Here is a 15607-nt window from a genome sequence, read left to right on the forward strand (position 1 = left end):
GGGTTTGAACTCTAGGTTCCTCCTAAGGACTTGTAAAACAGAAGACTTTTTGTAATTATTTATTTATTTATTTAAACAGTACAATAATTTTAAAGAGTTATCTAATATGTTTGCATTATAACATTATGAACTACAATCTACCATATTTTACCCCATTACGACGTATATGTGCTGATGGAAAATCGGCTCTACTCGGAAATAAAATCAACAGAACTCGGACTTAAGGCGAAGCTTAATTACTGCTAAATAGTGATTTTCCATTAATCTTTATAACGAATTTGTTTACATTATGAATACCAAATAAAATGCTTTATATAAATTGATGCTTTTCTTATCTTTTCCCTTGAGGAGAATTCAAATAAAAAAATTATTAACTCCATATAAAATACAAATGTAAGCTACTAAAAAATGTATTTATTCAATAAAAATGCATGAATGCACAAATGAATTTTAAAAAATAACATATTATGGGTAAGATTATTTGTGACAGTTTCCTTTGATTAATTTTTTGCGTACTTATAAATTTTTATACAAAATAAATAAAAACCACTTTTGCGCATGAAATCGAGCGTTTCTTGACTCCATTTTCCAAGCGATTATAATGCCTATTACCTGTGTATTCGTCACGAAATAAGGCAAACAAATAATATACATATTTTTGGCTTGTAGCTTCCTCTTAAGACGCGGCATTCTGCATTTCGAATTGTAGATGGGCGACGCCCACCACTTTTACTTGTCATAGAGTTCGTATAGGGTTACCAATCCATTGTGTTTTTTCCTATAGAACAATATTTTTCCATAGAAAAATATTTATTTATCCTTTAGTTTATTAACTTATTTACCTGAAATCGACCTTAAAGCGTTGGAATTCCAAAAAATTAACATTTAATTTTTTACTTGTGTAATCACGCAGAATTACCTGCATCCTGTGTGGAGTTACGTAACAAAAACATCATCATCATTTAATGGCCAATACATAACAAACTTACTTGGTTTTTACAGTTATTATATTAGTGCATTAAATATATCTTTAAATGGACGCAATCTAAAAAATAATATAAAGTATAAAATTATAAAAACAATTTGAAAAAGTTGAATATGTTTTGTAATACAGAGTTGTCCCTTGAGGATAATTTCTAATACTCGGTGTTTTGCTTTACTTCACTTTTTTTCTTTTTTAAATAAAAATTAAATTTCATAAAGATATTTGTAAATTTTATAAAAGTATCCGTGATAGATACATTTGAATTAAATATGTTATTCAAAATATTTTTTTTTTGTTTTAAACCACTTTATTTTGCTATATACGTCGACTGGTTTCGGTTGATCTCAATCTACTACTATTTCGAATGCTTCTAAATTATTAAGGCGTATTCCTATTTTATTTTTATTTATAATTTTGACTACTGTATTTTTATCAAAAGTGTGGTTAGTATTAATTAAATGTTCGGCAAAGTCTGAATAACCAGTATTTGTTTAACACCTGACGTGTTTTACTCTAATATTTCCAGAGTGGCAAAAAAACGACTGCGGAATTCATTCAAGGAATAATCTCACAGTTTTAGAACAATCAGCTTCCATTGCCTTGTGGCAAACGAATTTTTGGCGAATCGTAAAAAATGGTATACTTTTGTACAGAAACCGCGGCGTTTGGAGATTTCATTTATGTTTTTTTTTTTTTTTTTTTTAAAATTATTTTAATATACATCATATGGGTTACATTAATACATACATATTTTGCAAAATATAATATTAAGGTTCATATATGGTCATGTATACCTTATCAGAAAAGAGGAGCTCTTGTGCCTGATAAGGGAGCCACGATTCTTACTTAGATTCATAATTCATAATGAGATATAATAATAATAATATAATAATATATATTATAATAATAATATATATATATATATTTTTATTTTTGTTTAATATAAGTTTTTTTGGAAAAAAAGTTTGATTTTATTTATTTGTTCTTGTTGGTTCGTAATACAGCGCAATTCGGAAGGGAGATTATTGTAGTTTTTTATGGCTTGGTAAATATAATGGTTTTGCATTTGAGTTGTTTTAAAGATTGGCGTAATAAATTGATTTCCATTTCTCATGAGTTTATAAAATTCTTGATATTTTGTGTTATTTTTTTCTTTACACATTTTTATAATGGAAGTTTGCTTAAATATATCATCAATATTTGGTACTGGAAACAATTTAAAAAGCAATTTTGTTGGGAAAGTAGAGTTTTTTTTAAGTATTACTTTTATAATAATTTTTTGCGAGACTTTTACTGAGTTTAGGTTGTTTTTATAAGATCCTCCCCAACCTATGATTCCGTAAATAAGCAGGGAGTGGACAAGAGCATAATATACATTTTTTAGTATTTTCACATTTAAAATATTTCTTAACCTAACAAATATATATATACATTTCCTTATTCTCTTTACTAACTCCCTAATATGGCTTTTCCATTTCAAATTTTCATCGATGATCACACCAAGATATTTGATTTCAGAAGAAGAGTTGATTACAGTACACATAGGATTAAGTAGTTCACAGTTGATATTGTCACAATTTTCATCATGGATTATGATATTTACTTCGTGTTTAGGTATTTTTTGTAGTGAAAATAATACATATGTTGTTTTTTTAGCATTAAGTGTGAGTAGGTTATTATCAAACCATGATTTTAAGATATTAATACATTCATTTGCAAGTTTGTTAACTAGTTCCCATGTTTGACCTTTTATTAATAAAACAGTATCATCAGCATAAGAGATTAATTCACCTTTGATTTTCTGTTGGAAAATGTCATTTACATACATTAAAAATAGTAATGGTCCGAGGACCGTGCCTTGAGGAATGCCAAATGTACTTGTTAGTGGTGTACTAAAAGTTTGGTTTAATTTTACAATTTGAGGTCTCTCTGTTAAGTAGCTTTCTATCCATTTAAGGGCTAAGTGGTCAATGCCATTTTGTTTTAATTTTAATATAAGTTTTTCATGGGAAATGCTGTCAAATGCTTTCTTTAAGTCAATAAAAATTCCTATACATTTATTTGATTTGTCCAGGGTACTCTGAATACTAGATGAAATTTTTGCAATGGCATCTTGGGTACTTTTTCCCTCTGTGAAACCGAATTGATTTTCATTTATAATTTTGTTTTTATTTAAGAATGCAGTTAGTCTTTTTTTAGCAATTTTTTCAAAAATTTTCGATATATTAGATAAGAGTGAAATGGGTCTATAATTAGAAATGTCCTCCGGGCTACCGGACTTAAATATTGGAGAGATTATGGTTTTCTTATACGTGCTCGGGAAAACTCCTGTCTTAAAGCTATTGTTTATAATATGAGAGATTGGTGTAGAAACATAATTTTTAATGATTTTTAGTGTTTTTACGGTGAGACCGTCAAATCCCGGAGCAGAACCACCTCGCATTTTTGATATAATTTGTACAATTTCAGACGGATTGGTTGGTTCGAAGAGTTCAAGTTTAGTTTCTATATTCGGAATATTTTCAATATACATATTATTTATTTTTTTCACGGTAATTTTTTCTGCTAGACTCTTTCCTATATTTGCAAAGAAATCATTAAAAGCGTTTGCTCCTTTTTTAGGTTCTTCAATACAGTTAATTATGTTATTGTTTTGTATTACACTCTTAATAGTATTACTTTTGGTTTTTTGTTTATTTTCCATGATTTCATTGATTATATTCCAAACTTTCTTACTGTCATTTTCAGAATCATCAAGTTTGTTTTTATAATAAATTTCTTTCGTGTTTTTTATGAGCGTGGTTAATTTATTTTTGTATTCTCTAAAATGAACATTTAATTTAATGTCTAGTGGTTTTTTTTTTGTTTCTTTATAAAGCCATTCTTTGTGTCTTATGGACACAATAAGCCCATGTGTTATCCACGGTTTGATTTTACGAAATTTTGCTGTATTTCCTTTTGGAATAATTTGTTTTGAATCATTTATAAAGTTTGTTAATCTATTTTCAAATATTTTACAGCACTCGTTGACGTTTTCACTTCGGAGAATATCTAACCATAATTCCGATGACAATTTATTTTTCAAAGATTCGATATTAACAATAGATATTTCTTTCTTATTATTAGCAGTTTGTCCGCAATGTTGGTTTATCGCCTGAGGTATTATTGAATTGTAATGTAGCAAAGTCATGTAATGGTCGGTAATTGAGGTTTTTATAATTCCCGAGTTTAAATTATTTATATCCTTGATATTTGTGAAAATGTGATCAATGCATGATGGACGTTGCCCATTGACGTTTCTGGTGTAAGAGTTAATACACGACACATAATTCAATTCCGCCATCATATTTAAGTAATTATCTTTATCGTTCGATGTATAATCGTGCGATATATTTAAATTAATGTCACCTAAAACTATTGTATTCGCGTTTCTGTAGTTTAATAACACATGTCTTAATTCTTCTATAAACAAACCTACAGTAGACGAGTGCGTTCTGTATAGAGAGATAATATCAATTTTTTTGTTATAACACTTCATTTGTACGTGTAAGCAGTTTGTTCCATTCACATTAATTTCTTCCTCGCACAATATGTCACAATTATTTTGTAGGAACATAACGATTCCACTGTTTTTGTTAATTCGGTTTGTAGTAGATACACAGGTATATCCCGGTATATAGTACGCCACTTCGCCACTTGAATGTGTTTCCGTTAACACAATGCAAGCGGGCTTCCTGAGATCATTATTTACTGTTGTCAAAAATTCATCCATGTTTCGTTCCAAACTTCTTATATTCATGTGTAGAATTAAAGGACTGAGATTGAGATCGTTTTGGTGGGTACGATATTCTTGATAGCTGCTATATGTTTTTTCGTCAATATTATTTTTTTCGTCTAGTGCGTTATATAAAAATTCTGTCATTTTTCTTCGAAGTCTATTCTGTCTCTTGCTACTTTCAGCATTTTATTTTTGTACGGACATAAGTTACTGAAAGCTGTGTGGTCTGTTTTATTTTTCTCGCCATATTTCTTATTTTGCGATGTGCAATTTGCACAAACCGGTGTTTTTTCTCTTTCAGGGCATTTAGCAAAAGTATGATCACCCGTGCAATGCGGGCACACCGATGGATTCATTCGATTTAGGCATCTGGCGGCTGTGTGCATGAATTTGCAGCAGTGGTAGCACTGGGTTAAAGGATCACAATCCACTATGTTAACCCTTTGGTACTGGATATTTATCTTTTCTAAGGATAGCAAATTTTTTCGTGTTGTACCGCTGGTTTCCACGATATAGTTCGAGAATTTGTTTTGTTCTTCATCTTCTTGATCCCGAGTACCACGTTGGTATTTCTTAGAATGTTTGTATTTTATTTCAGTAATCAAATTTATTTTATTTTCTTCGTTTTTCGTTACAATGTCTTGAATCCCTTCGTTTTGTGTGAGTATCCCATTTACTATTTCCTCTTCCGTCAAGTTCGATTTGAGTCCTTTCAAAATTAATTTGGGTTTTTTCTTTTTTATTTCATTTATTTCTAAGTTATAATTGAGTTTTTTAATTTCCTCCGTAAGAGTGTTGGTATATTCTTTTTTTGGGCAGGATATGATTACTTGCTCTTTATTTGTTTTTCTTAATCCATTTATTCCAATTTTAAGTTGGTCTAGTTTGATGTCTTTCTGTATCTTATCACATATTTCTGCAGCTTTTGTTGTTTTTTTAGTTGATGATATTATTATTGAGAACCTCTCTTCTTTTGAAATTTCTTTTTTATTTGCTGTTAGAACTTGCGCGTAAGATGGTATTTTATTGTTTTTTTCTACGACTTTTTCAATTTTCTTCGTAAGTTCTTCGTAATTTTCGATAATTTTGTTTTGTAGTTTGATTATTTCATTTTGGTGTTTAATTTTTTCAGTTTTCCAAAGCTCTTCTAATATATAAACATTTTGTTCTAGGTTCGTTTTTGCTTTCGAATCTTTCACTGTTGTAATTTTTTGTATTTCAGTTTTTATATTAACAATGGCCGTGTCCATAATGTGTTAAATCGCTGCGCTCGGCGCAAATCGCTCGGCGCAAATCGCTCGGCGCTCGGCAGCGCTTGCAATTTTTGCGACAATACTTTACTTCGCTGCGCGCGACCGTTCACGTTGATTATAGAACTAATACTGTTTGTTAATTATTTCTCATTTTTGAAAAACAATATTACTTAACCGATAAATGCAATATTTACGTTAAATAAGATATTCAAATATTTGAAATTAAATAATATTTACAATAAATCACGTCATTTTAGATGCCAAAAATTCTGACACACATCCACTATGCCTGACGACTGCGCGGGGACCGACAAATGTTTGAAATGGTCTTATGTAAATCCTAACGTTAGAGAGAGTGCGCTAATATTTAACGCGATTGAAATGAACAGACTTAAGCGACTGCTGTGAAAATATTTAATAAAACACGACACATTTAAAATAGAGCAAAAATCTCTCGTTATAGTTTTATTTGCATTTAAACATACACTCTAAATTTTTTTCATTCCTTTAACATATTAAATAACAGAACAAAACGTGTTTTTAATAAGTTTCGGAGCTTACTTTGCGATTTTTTTCTATCGAGGGAATTTCATATAATTTCGGCAAAACCAATGTATAGATATAATCTTCAAAAATAACATTTATTTTTTTTGGAACTTCAAGACTTAAGGAGTTAGCAAGAAACTGCATATAAATCGGTTGAAATTGAAAATGCCGGGTCTTAAGAGGAACGGCTGCGCGGATCTTTCCACGCGAATTTAAATTTGGATTGACGGCGAAAATACCAAATAAATCTGATTTTTCTTTTTTTAATTAAAAGATGTGGCATGTAGAAAGTACGGATTAGAGTCCGATTTTCGATTTTTGCTTTAAATTATAAAATATAGCCCCGAAAAGAACGATTTTTGGAATCAACTTTGATAATTTTTTGTGCCTTAATGGAAGCCACTTTTGAAAAAAATCTTACCATTCCTCTGTCAAAAATATGATGAATTATAAAAAAAAATCTTCAAAAAAGAATTATATTAACATAAAAACCCAAATTTAGTTCGACGAAAAATTTAATTGAATATTACATTCAATTTTGAGTTTGTCTCATTCGCACAAAGTGGGCATGAGATAAACCGTCGCGGGCCGGGGGGTGGTCGCTAGCCGGCCAAACAAATACTTTTATTAACGTTTTTGCGTGTCGGGTGTCTAAGCCGCGGGCCGGGGACCGGGGGCAGGGGGTCGGTAACAGAATCGCCCGACAAATAAATGTATGCATGTATGTATAACTACGTCAATCGTAATACATCAACACCAACAGTGTACATGGATATTTCTGTTTGTGTGTGTGTGTGTGTGACATTCGCAGTTGTTATTTATCTCGAGCGAATATGACGAATTTGTTGCACTTGTTTATGGAAAATATTATTTTAAACTCAATACCCAGTTATTAACCGAAACACCCCTAAATAATTTATTTTATTCAACATGGGTAATTAATGCTTTTTTGAACACTTTAAACAAGGATAATTAATAACATTATGAATTAATCAAACTTTTATTAGGGTACATACGTTATTGACTGTTATAAAATGTTCAATGTGGTTTAGGTTGAAAGTGGAAACCATTAACTGTCCTACTGTTTGAATATTTTTAAACATGTAAACGTACACTCTGAATATGTAGATTATATAATATATATAGCTACAAGCACATTAAAATATAATATATACATTGTTTTATTATTGTGCTGCTATTTTCATGGTTATTTTTATTTTTCTATTGAAATCTGATAGTATTATTATATTAGCGTCTTGACGATCTAGGCCCTCTGATTGGTCGAATTCAAATCGTATGTTTCGGGTAAATCACGAATAGGGGGTCTGCAGGCAAAATTCGACAACTCTGCCCCTCTGGCGGTATAAGAACGAATCAAATGACTGGCGCGAATATTTAAATATGCAGCTAACAATACGCAAAATTACTTGACCATTAACAAGCGTTTAATAAAAAGATTTCTTCTGGAAGCTTATCACTTTGTGATGTCATTATTTATTTTATTAAAACATAAATAACTTTGTTTACATCACTTAATTACATACAACCTCTACATGTTACATGAACGAAGTTCACCTCATCAGGAGTAAGTATACATTGAAGTCAAAAATTAAATATAGATTACAGTTGGAAAGAAGAAGTGGAAGTAGGGGGGAGGGGTAAGAGTGGGCGGAGTTTATCAGAATTAGGAATTACAATATCGTTAGACGGGAAAGACCAGGGGCTCTATTCCTGAATCGAGGGCGCTCGTAATCGCCGTCGAAAGTACGTACGTTGGTCGTCGTTGCTATTCCCGAAATTGGTCGAAGGTACATACTTCGACGCCAAACGTCAAAAGTCATTCCACACAACAACTACTGGGTATAACCAGTAGAAACAGGGCAGCGAGTGGTAGGTTGTTGGCGTTTCTATGGAATTGGCTGTCAAAATCTAGTCTTGCTTTCAATTTTTGTTTTACCGCGCGAACGTTCGGACCCGCAAAATTTCCCACTTACTAAGTCTTTATCGGAGCTTACAAGCTCAATTAAGAGTTGCTTTTGGCAATTTGTAATATGTCCCGCAGCCATTTCTGTTTTGAATAACGAATAACTGTTGTCTGTTTGACAGTCACACCATAGAAATCCCAAAAACATCAGGAACATAGACAATATTCACAGGGGTGCCAATAAAATCATCTCTTCTACCAACTTCGACCGTTCGACGCTCAAGAATACGTAAAATTGAAACATTCGAAAAAGTTAGTCGCGACGACTAGTAGTTTTTCACTCGAAGACGGCGCATACGAAAACGATTGATCGTTTAACTCCAGAATCGCAGGCCAGTTGAATGGGAAAATATTTAAAAGAGGATTTATAATTTTTTTTGCTTCTTATTTATATCTGATTTTATATTGACATGTTTTCTTATTTCTAAAATTTCTAAATTGTTTATTTGCGATGCATTGTATCCTGTGTGAGGTATTTTAATACCTGCATTTTTATCAAGTGTGATCATTATTCAAAAGATGATCAAACTCAGATTCACTATTTCCATTTACAGCTCCGAGATGTTCTTTAGTTCTGACTTCAAAGTTTCTATTGGTTCTACCTTTGTAAAGGAAATTATAATCATCCCAATTGAGTTTATAAACTGCCGATTTTTTGTTTGATTACCGCTATCTTTATAATTAAGAATATATTTCTTTATTTTGTTAGTAGTGTAAAACGCCGGTTGAATAGTACCAGGAATGTTTTTATTTATAATTTTGGAAATATCGTTATCCACAAATAGAATTTTAAGTCATTATTTATTTCTTTCTTTAGAAATAGGGTAAATATACCATTTGGAGAGATCATGTTTATTTTTTTATTTATTATTTCAACTATCAATTTATTAGAATAACCGTTATTAAATACTATTTGTTTTATGAATATATTGTTTTATGTTTATATGCTTATTGTGTTTTCAGTTCTTAAAATACCTCACACAGGATATAAAGCATTGTAAATAAATAATTCATATTTTTAGAAATTCGAAAACATGTTAATGTAAAAACAGTTATAATTAACAACATTTTTTTAATTAACTCTCTTTTAAATATTTTCTCACTCAACTGGTCTTTCCCTTCTAACGATATTGTCATTCCTAATTCTTAAACCCCGCCCACTCTCCCCCCCCCCCTCCTTCTACTTCTTCTTTCCAATTGTAATCTATATTTAATTTTTAACTTCGTAGTATACTTACTCCTAATGAGGTGAACTTCGTTCACGAAACATGTAGTGGTTGTATATAATAAAGTGGTATAAACAAAGTTATTTGTGTTTGAAATAAAGTTTAATAAGATTACATTATTTTATCTATTTCTGTTGTATATCAATGTATATGTACGCAATAAAATGTAAACATTATATTTATTTATTTATTGGACAATTTGTAAAGCGCCGCTATTGTGAGATATCACCTCAGGGGCACTATATTGTAATAATCTATTTACAATATATACTCACCCTCTCTCTGTGAATGACCTAATATGTATCTACCTATTAAATGTAACTGTTGTTATTATCACTTAAACTGGGCGAAGGCCAACCAAGTGCCGCTCGTAGGGTCTAGCAGCAAAAAACCCGCGGTGCGGGTTTTTAACTGCTAGTTTTTATTTATTCTGTTTAAATAATATCCAGCTTCCATTACACTTGCAGCAGGCCTTGCGAATATAAATTATTACCACTGTATACATTTTTTTTGTCCAAATGTTGTTTTTGTTTGTTGAATATGCCTTTGATTGTAACATCTAGTGATTTTGGGTGTTTGGAAAGTCATTCAATTATTTATTGTTATCAATTTGCAGAACTTCATTGGGTGTTTTTATATTTTTTATACATATTCAATGATCCTTTTTAAATTTATAAAAACAGTTACAAACTATAGACTGCCGAACTTGTTTATAAAATATAATAAAAAAAAAACAATTATAAAAAAAATTTAAAAAAAATTCATCTCAATATTTTCTTTTCGCGAAAGTGCTTATAGTAAGTATGGTTTTAGAATATTTTTGTTTAATTTAATTTTTTTATGAAATTTTTTTGACAAATTGGAACAGTTATAAAATAGAGGGAAATAAAATAAATGTAAACACATAGGTATTCCACACGGATTTTTATTTTCCTAATTTCAGAAAGAAATTTCCCTAGACTTCTGTCAATTATTATATATAACAAGTCAATTATTATGTATCCTCCTTACGGAGAATCTCCATATGTAGTTAGTAATAACATTGATAATTGTAGAAATGTATTATATATTTGTACAGCGCCCTTGAGGTGATTTTGCACAAAAACGGCCTTATACAAACCATCCAAATATTTTTTTCTGCTATAGCGACATGCATCATACGATTTCCGTACAACAATATATTTCTCCGCTAATTTGAATGAAATAAACAAAAGGGTGATTCCCGTTTTGATGCAAATATATTCACGCATACACCTAAAATGTCGTTTTTGTCTTCCGTCATCGGCACACCTGCAACTTTCTGCGTCGTATATCTGTGTGCGCTATTTCGAATGAACTAAACGAAAGGGGTAGTTCTCCGGCTTCGTGCATTTTCAAATAATAAAACTAAATGTTCCCTTTTATTTAACCCCTTATATAACTTTTTTCTTGCTCGTGCTATTAGACAAGACCCTCCCACCTACCCGGTACATACCCCGGATCGTTTACTTCGTTAGAGAAGGATAGAGTACAATAGACCTTCTTTCGAGATTCATACTTCTGGCCGCGAAAGCAGACCTCTTAAAGGCCCCACGATTCTTATCTCTTCTCTCCACTTCCCTTTAGTTCCCTGAAGGCCCAATAAGGGATGAGTTCACGATGATCGTTTCAATCTTTCTTAGTATTAGATGCATATTATATCAATGAACCTTAACCGAACCGAAATCTGCCAATTATTTTCATTATCAACGCGACACATTTAATCACAAAATTTCACCACATCGCAGCTACGAGTACAAGGGCTACCTACGTTTAATTGTGCATAATAAAGTCCCCACTCGACACTGCGTAGGTACGTGCCAACGCAATCACTTGCAATCGTGTTTGTTTGCCTTTATTAATGGGAAGGCTCTTGTGGTTAAATGAACTGATACGGAAGAACAATAAAGCTCTATATCAACAGATATTGAAAGCCGGCTTCATTGTATTGACGTGTTACCAGAAAACCTTATATCCGCCTTGTAACTGGTGACATTTCATTAAAGTAATTAATTAATATTGCATTTTGCGGTAACATGCAATGTTCACGTGGGAGGAGAGTAGTATGTGTGAATCACAAAAGGTATTGAATCCTTGACAAGAAAAAATCCTCTTAATTTTCCTCTTCAACGTATATTTTATTGTATTGAAGAAAAAGATAATGCTAATAAATCTGAACAAAACATGAATATGGAACAAGACACAGAAAATTTAAAAATAGATAATGGTGGTGGTTAAGCACCATTTTTGTTATTTTGATAAAAATACTTCAAAAATAGAACTATTTGTCATCGTTCTTTCGGTATTCCATTGTCTCTTACTACCGCTGTTTGGCAACTTCATTTCATATCATTTGGCAGCTGCAAGATTGAATAATTTGCTTCTCTTCACCACCGTATGACAAATTGATTGATGTGCCACCTGATAAGAGAATAATCTGCTGCGCATATTGCAGGGGCCAGACGAATCCTTACTATTGCAGGAAAGGATCTCCATCAGGTTAGTGCAGGTTTTAATTATTCCTTTAGGCAATTCTTGACCGTTATCTTTGAGGTGAGAACGCTGCGTAATAATTTGTCAGTTGTTATACTTGTTGGGGCTATTTACAAGTTCCAACACGATCATCGGGACCTAGTTATAAGTGCTAGTTCAGACACGGCGGGAACCGCGCGGTTTGAAAATCGCGCGGGAACCGCGTGGGTCTTATTCAGGGCCTGTTCAGACACGGCGATAACCACGCGATTGATAAAATCGCGCGGTTTGAACCGCAAAAATGTTGACTGTTCAAACATCGGCGGTTAGTTAGCGATTAGCGATCAGTTTCAAGATGGAAGTCAAAGAGGAACTAGCGTGTCTGTGGCTGCTCCAGAAAAAAATAAAGAAAAGAAGGAAAAGGCAGTATTGGGTGCATCCAATATTAAGGGATCGACTGACACATGGCCAATTCGTAACGCTATATCCCAATTTAAGAATGTTTGAGAGGAAATTTTTTGACTATTTAAGAATGTCAATAAAATCTTTTGATGAACTAATTAAACTAATCAGGGAAGATATTTCGAGCTCTGAAACACATATGAGGGCAAGCGTGTCACCAGAAGAAAAACTCGTAGTAACTTTGAGGTAAGATATTTATTTATTGTTCATTAAAATCAGCATATATACTCGTATTTTCTATTATTGTAGAAGACTGCGAGGCAGTACTATATTGAGATGATGGCGATGGTGACCCAGGCGGAATAACAGCAGAAGTGGATCCATTTGTAGTAAAATATCCTTGCGGAGTTGTATACTTTTGATTTTGCCAATACGATGTATTAGGTATTATCTTGTGAGCACTGATGCGAACAGAGGTTGGTAAAGCTTGTCCTTTTTGTATAACTTGAAGCAATTCAATTTTGGTCGCTAAACGTCGATTTTCTGGTACTTTTTTCAGTTCTTTGTATAACGATAAACAAAAAAGTTTATCGTCATCTTGTCTGGAAATATTATTTTCTTGAAGTCCTTTTTCAAAACTTTGTCGTGACTCAATGCTTTTTTCAATTAAATCACTTATTCGTTCTTCTGGTATATTTCTTTTCTTTCGTTTAGGGGGACCTACTTCAGTGGCTTCGGTTGCATTGGCGTTTAATTGATGTGTCTCATTATTGTCTTCGTCTATTATTAAATTTGACTGTTCATTCATACTATTAGTAGCTTCATCGTTGTCTACACTCTTCTGCAGGAAAGAAAGCTTTGAAAAATACATATATTGGGCTCCTTTACGAGCCCCTGAACCGGAAGGATATGTTTTCCCTTTTTTGTATTCTTTATTGTAACAATCCGTATGTTTTTCCATTTTTTTTGGAGTGTTGTACCTGAAAATAATGTCATTATTATTTTTCTTGTTTTAGGTATCTTGGTACGGGTTGTTCATTTGGAAAATTAAGCTACAACTATCGCCTTGGAAAATCTACGATTACAGGAATTGTCCGTGAAGTGTGTAAATCGTTGTGGAAAAAGTTGGTTAGTAAAGTTATGGCCGAACCAACCGAAGATTTCTGGAAGAGAATAGCTCAAGAGTTTGAGAGATATGCGAATTTTCCAAATTGCATTGTTGCTATAGACGGCAAGCATATCCGAGTTAAAAAGCCTGTCGATTCGGGATCATTGTATCATAATTACAAACATTTCTTTTCTATAGTGCTCTTAGCAGTTTGCGATGCCATTTATTGCTTTACTTATGTTGACATTGGGGCTAATGGCAAAAGCAGTGATTCCGCAATATTCAAAAATTCTTTATTTTATAAACGACTGATAGAAAAATCATTAAATATACCACAACCTTAACAAATATCTAATGTAGATTCAACACCACTGCCTTATTTCATAGTTGGAGATGAAGCCTTCGGTTTATCAGAAAATTTAATGCGACCATATGCAGGCAAATGTTTATCACATGAAAAAAGGATTTTTAACTATAGGTTATCGAGAGCCCGACGTAAGAGTGCACTTTTGGTATTTTGGCTAACAAATGGCGTATCTTTCATAGGCCTGTAAATGTGAAAATAGACTTTGCCGAAGACATAATAAAAGCCTGTTGCGTTCTACACAACTATGTGAGGAGTAGAGATGGTATAAAATATAAAGATACTTTATATACTGCACCAATGACGAGTCTCAATACCTTGCATGCAGGAAGAGGGGCACCGTCATCTTTAAATATCAGAGATAAATTCGCTCATTACTTCGTGAACGAAGGGAGTGTTTCATGGCAAGATTCAAAAATATAATAATGACAATAAATTTTTCTTACCTAAAATAGCCTTTTTTTCCAACGTGTCTTCACCATTTCCAAATATTTCCACCAACTCTTGCCATACTCGGTTCTTTGCAATTTTATCCGAATAATCCGCACACTGAAGATTCCATATTACAGATCTTTTCTCCACTTCGTCAATAAATAAGTCTGTGTCGAAGCGATCCATAGCTAGCTCAGGCGTGCTCTCGTTGTGACGTGTTGTTCGCGCGGTGCCCGCAACCATAAATGAACCACTCACTAGATCAATATCTTCGGGTTTTTAGTACTGAGCCCATGGGTCCTAATGTTTGCCATAGATAAAAGTCTGTAACTGAAAAATATACGTCACTACTACAGATACTCACCATCGACTAGGATAGAAACTATAAAAAAGGCGTAACCATAGACAATATAATTCTCATTCGAAGCCAATCCCATTCACTAGCCTAAAATTTTGTTCTGAGATGAACAATCAACCTGTCGTAAAAATAAACTAAAATGACTTAAAATCTTTTAAATAAAGGAAGAACATTTATAAGATTATCAAATATGAAAAAATTTTTTACGACAGTAACGAATTTTGATATTTCTCTGCTTTTAACAGAAAAATGAAAAACACAGAAGATTTTTGTATTTCGTAATAAATTCTAATCTATCAATCCGTATTGACCATTTGCGAAAAAGACTAGGGTACTCCTTAAAACTCGGAAACCGGTGTCGAATCGATGTATTGTCCGTACATCCTTTCACATCGCACTTAACATTTTTTGACATTTTCATGTTTTGACAGCGGCCTATAAACATGCATGAAGTTCGCACTGGTTTGTGGAAAATATACGTCACAGATACACAGCCATAGAGATTTACCGTGTCTTTTTTTCTGACCCACTTTTTTCTCGGAGTTATACCCCCCTGCCCGCAACGCTACTGAACGCTAAGGAAGATCTCCATAGTAATAAAACCGCGTGGGCGCCGCACGATTCTATTTTCTAGCGGTTGAGTGGCGGTAATCGCGAGGTTGGACTAACCGTGTCTGAACT

General features: G+C 32.6%; 1 pseudogene; it reads right to left on the bottom strand.

Moving 5' to 3' along the window:
- The window catches only part of LOC149426025 (uncharacterized), a 62496-nt pseudogene extending 47742 nt beyond the window's left edge, over positions 1–14754 (bottom strand).
- Between the last annotated feature and the right edge of the window lie 853 nt (positions 14755–15607).

Source organism: Hesperophylax consimilis, chromosome 2 (genome assembly GCF_061612785.1).
Source record: "Hesperophylax consimilis isolate HC1 chromosome 2, BYU_Hcon_1.0, whole genome shotgun sequence".
NCBI lineage: Eukaryota > Metazoa > Arthropoda > Insecta > Trichoptera > Limnephilidae > Hesperophylax > Hesperophylax consimilis.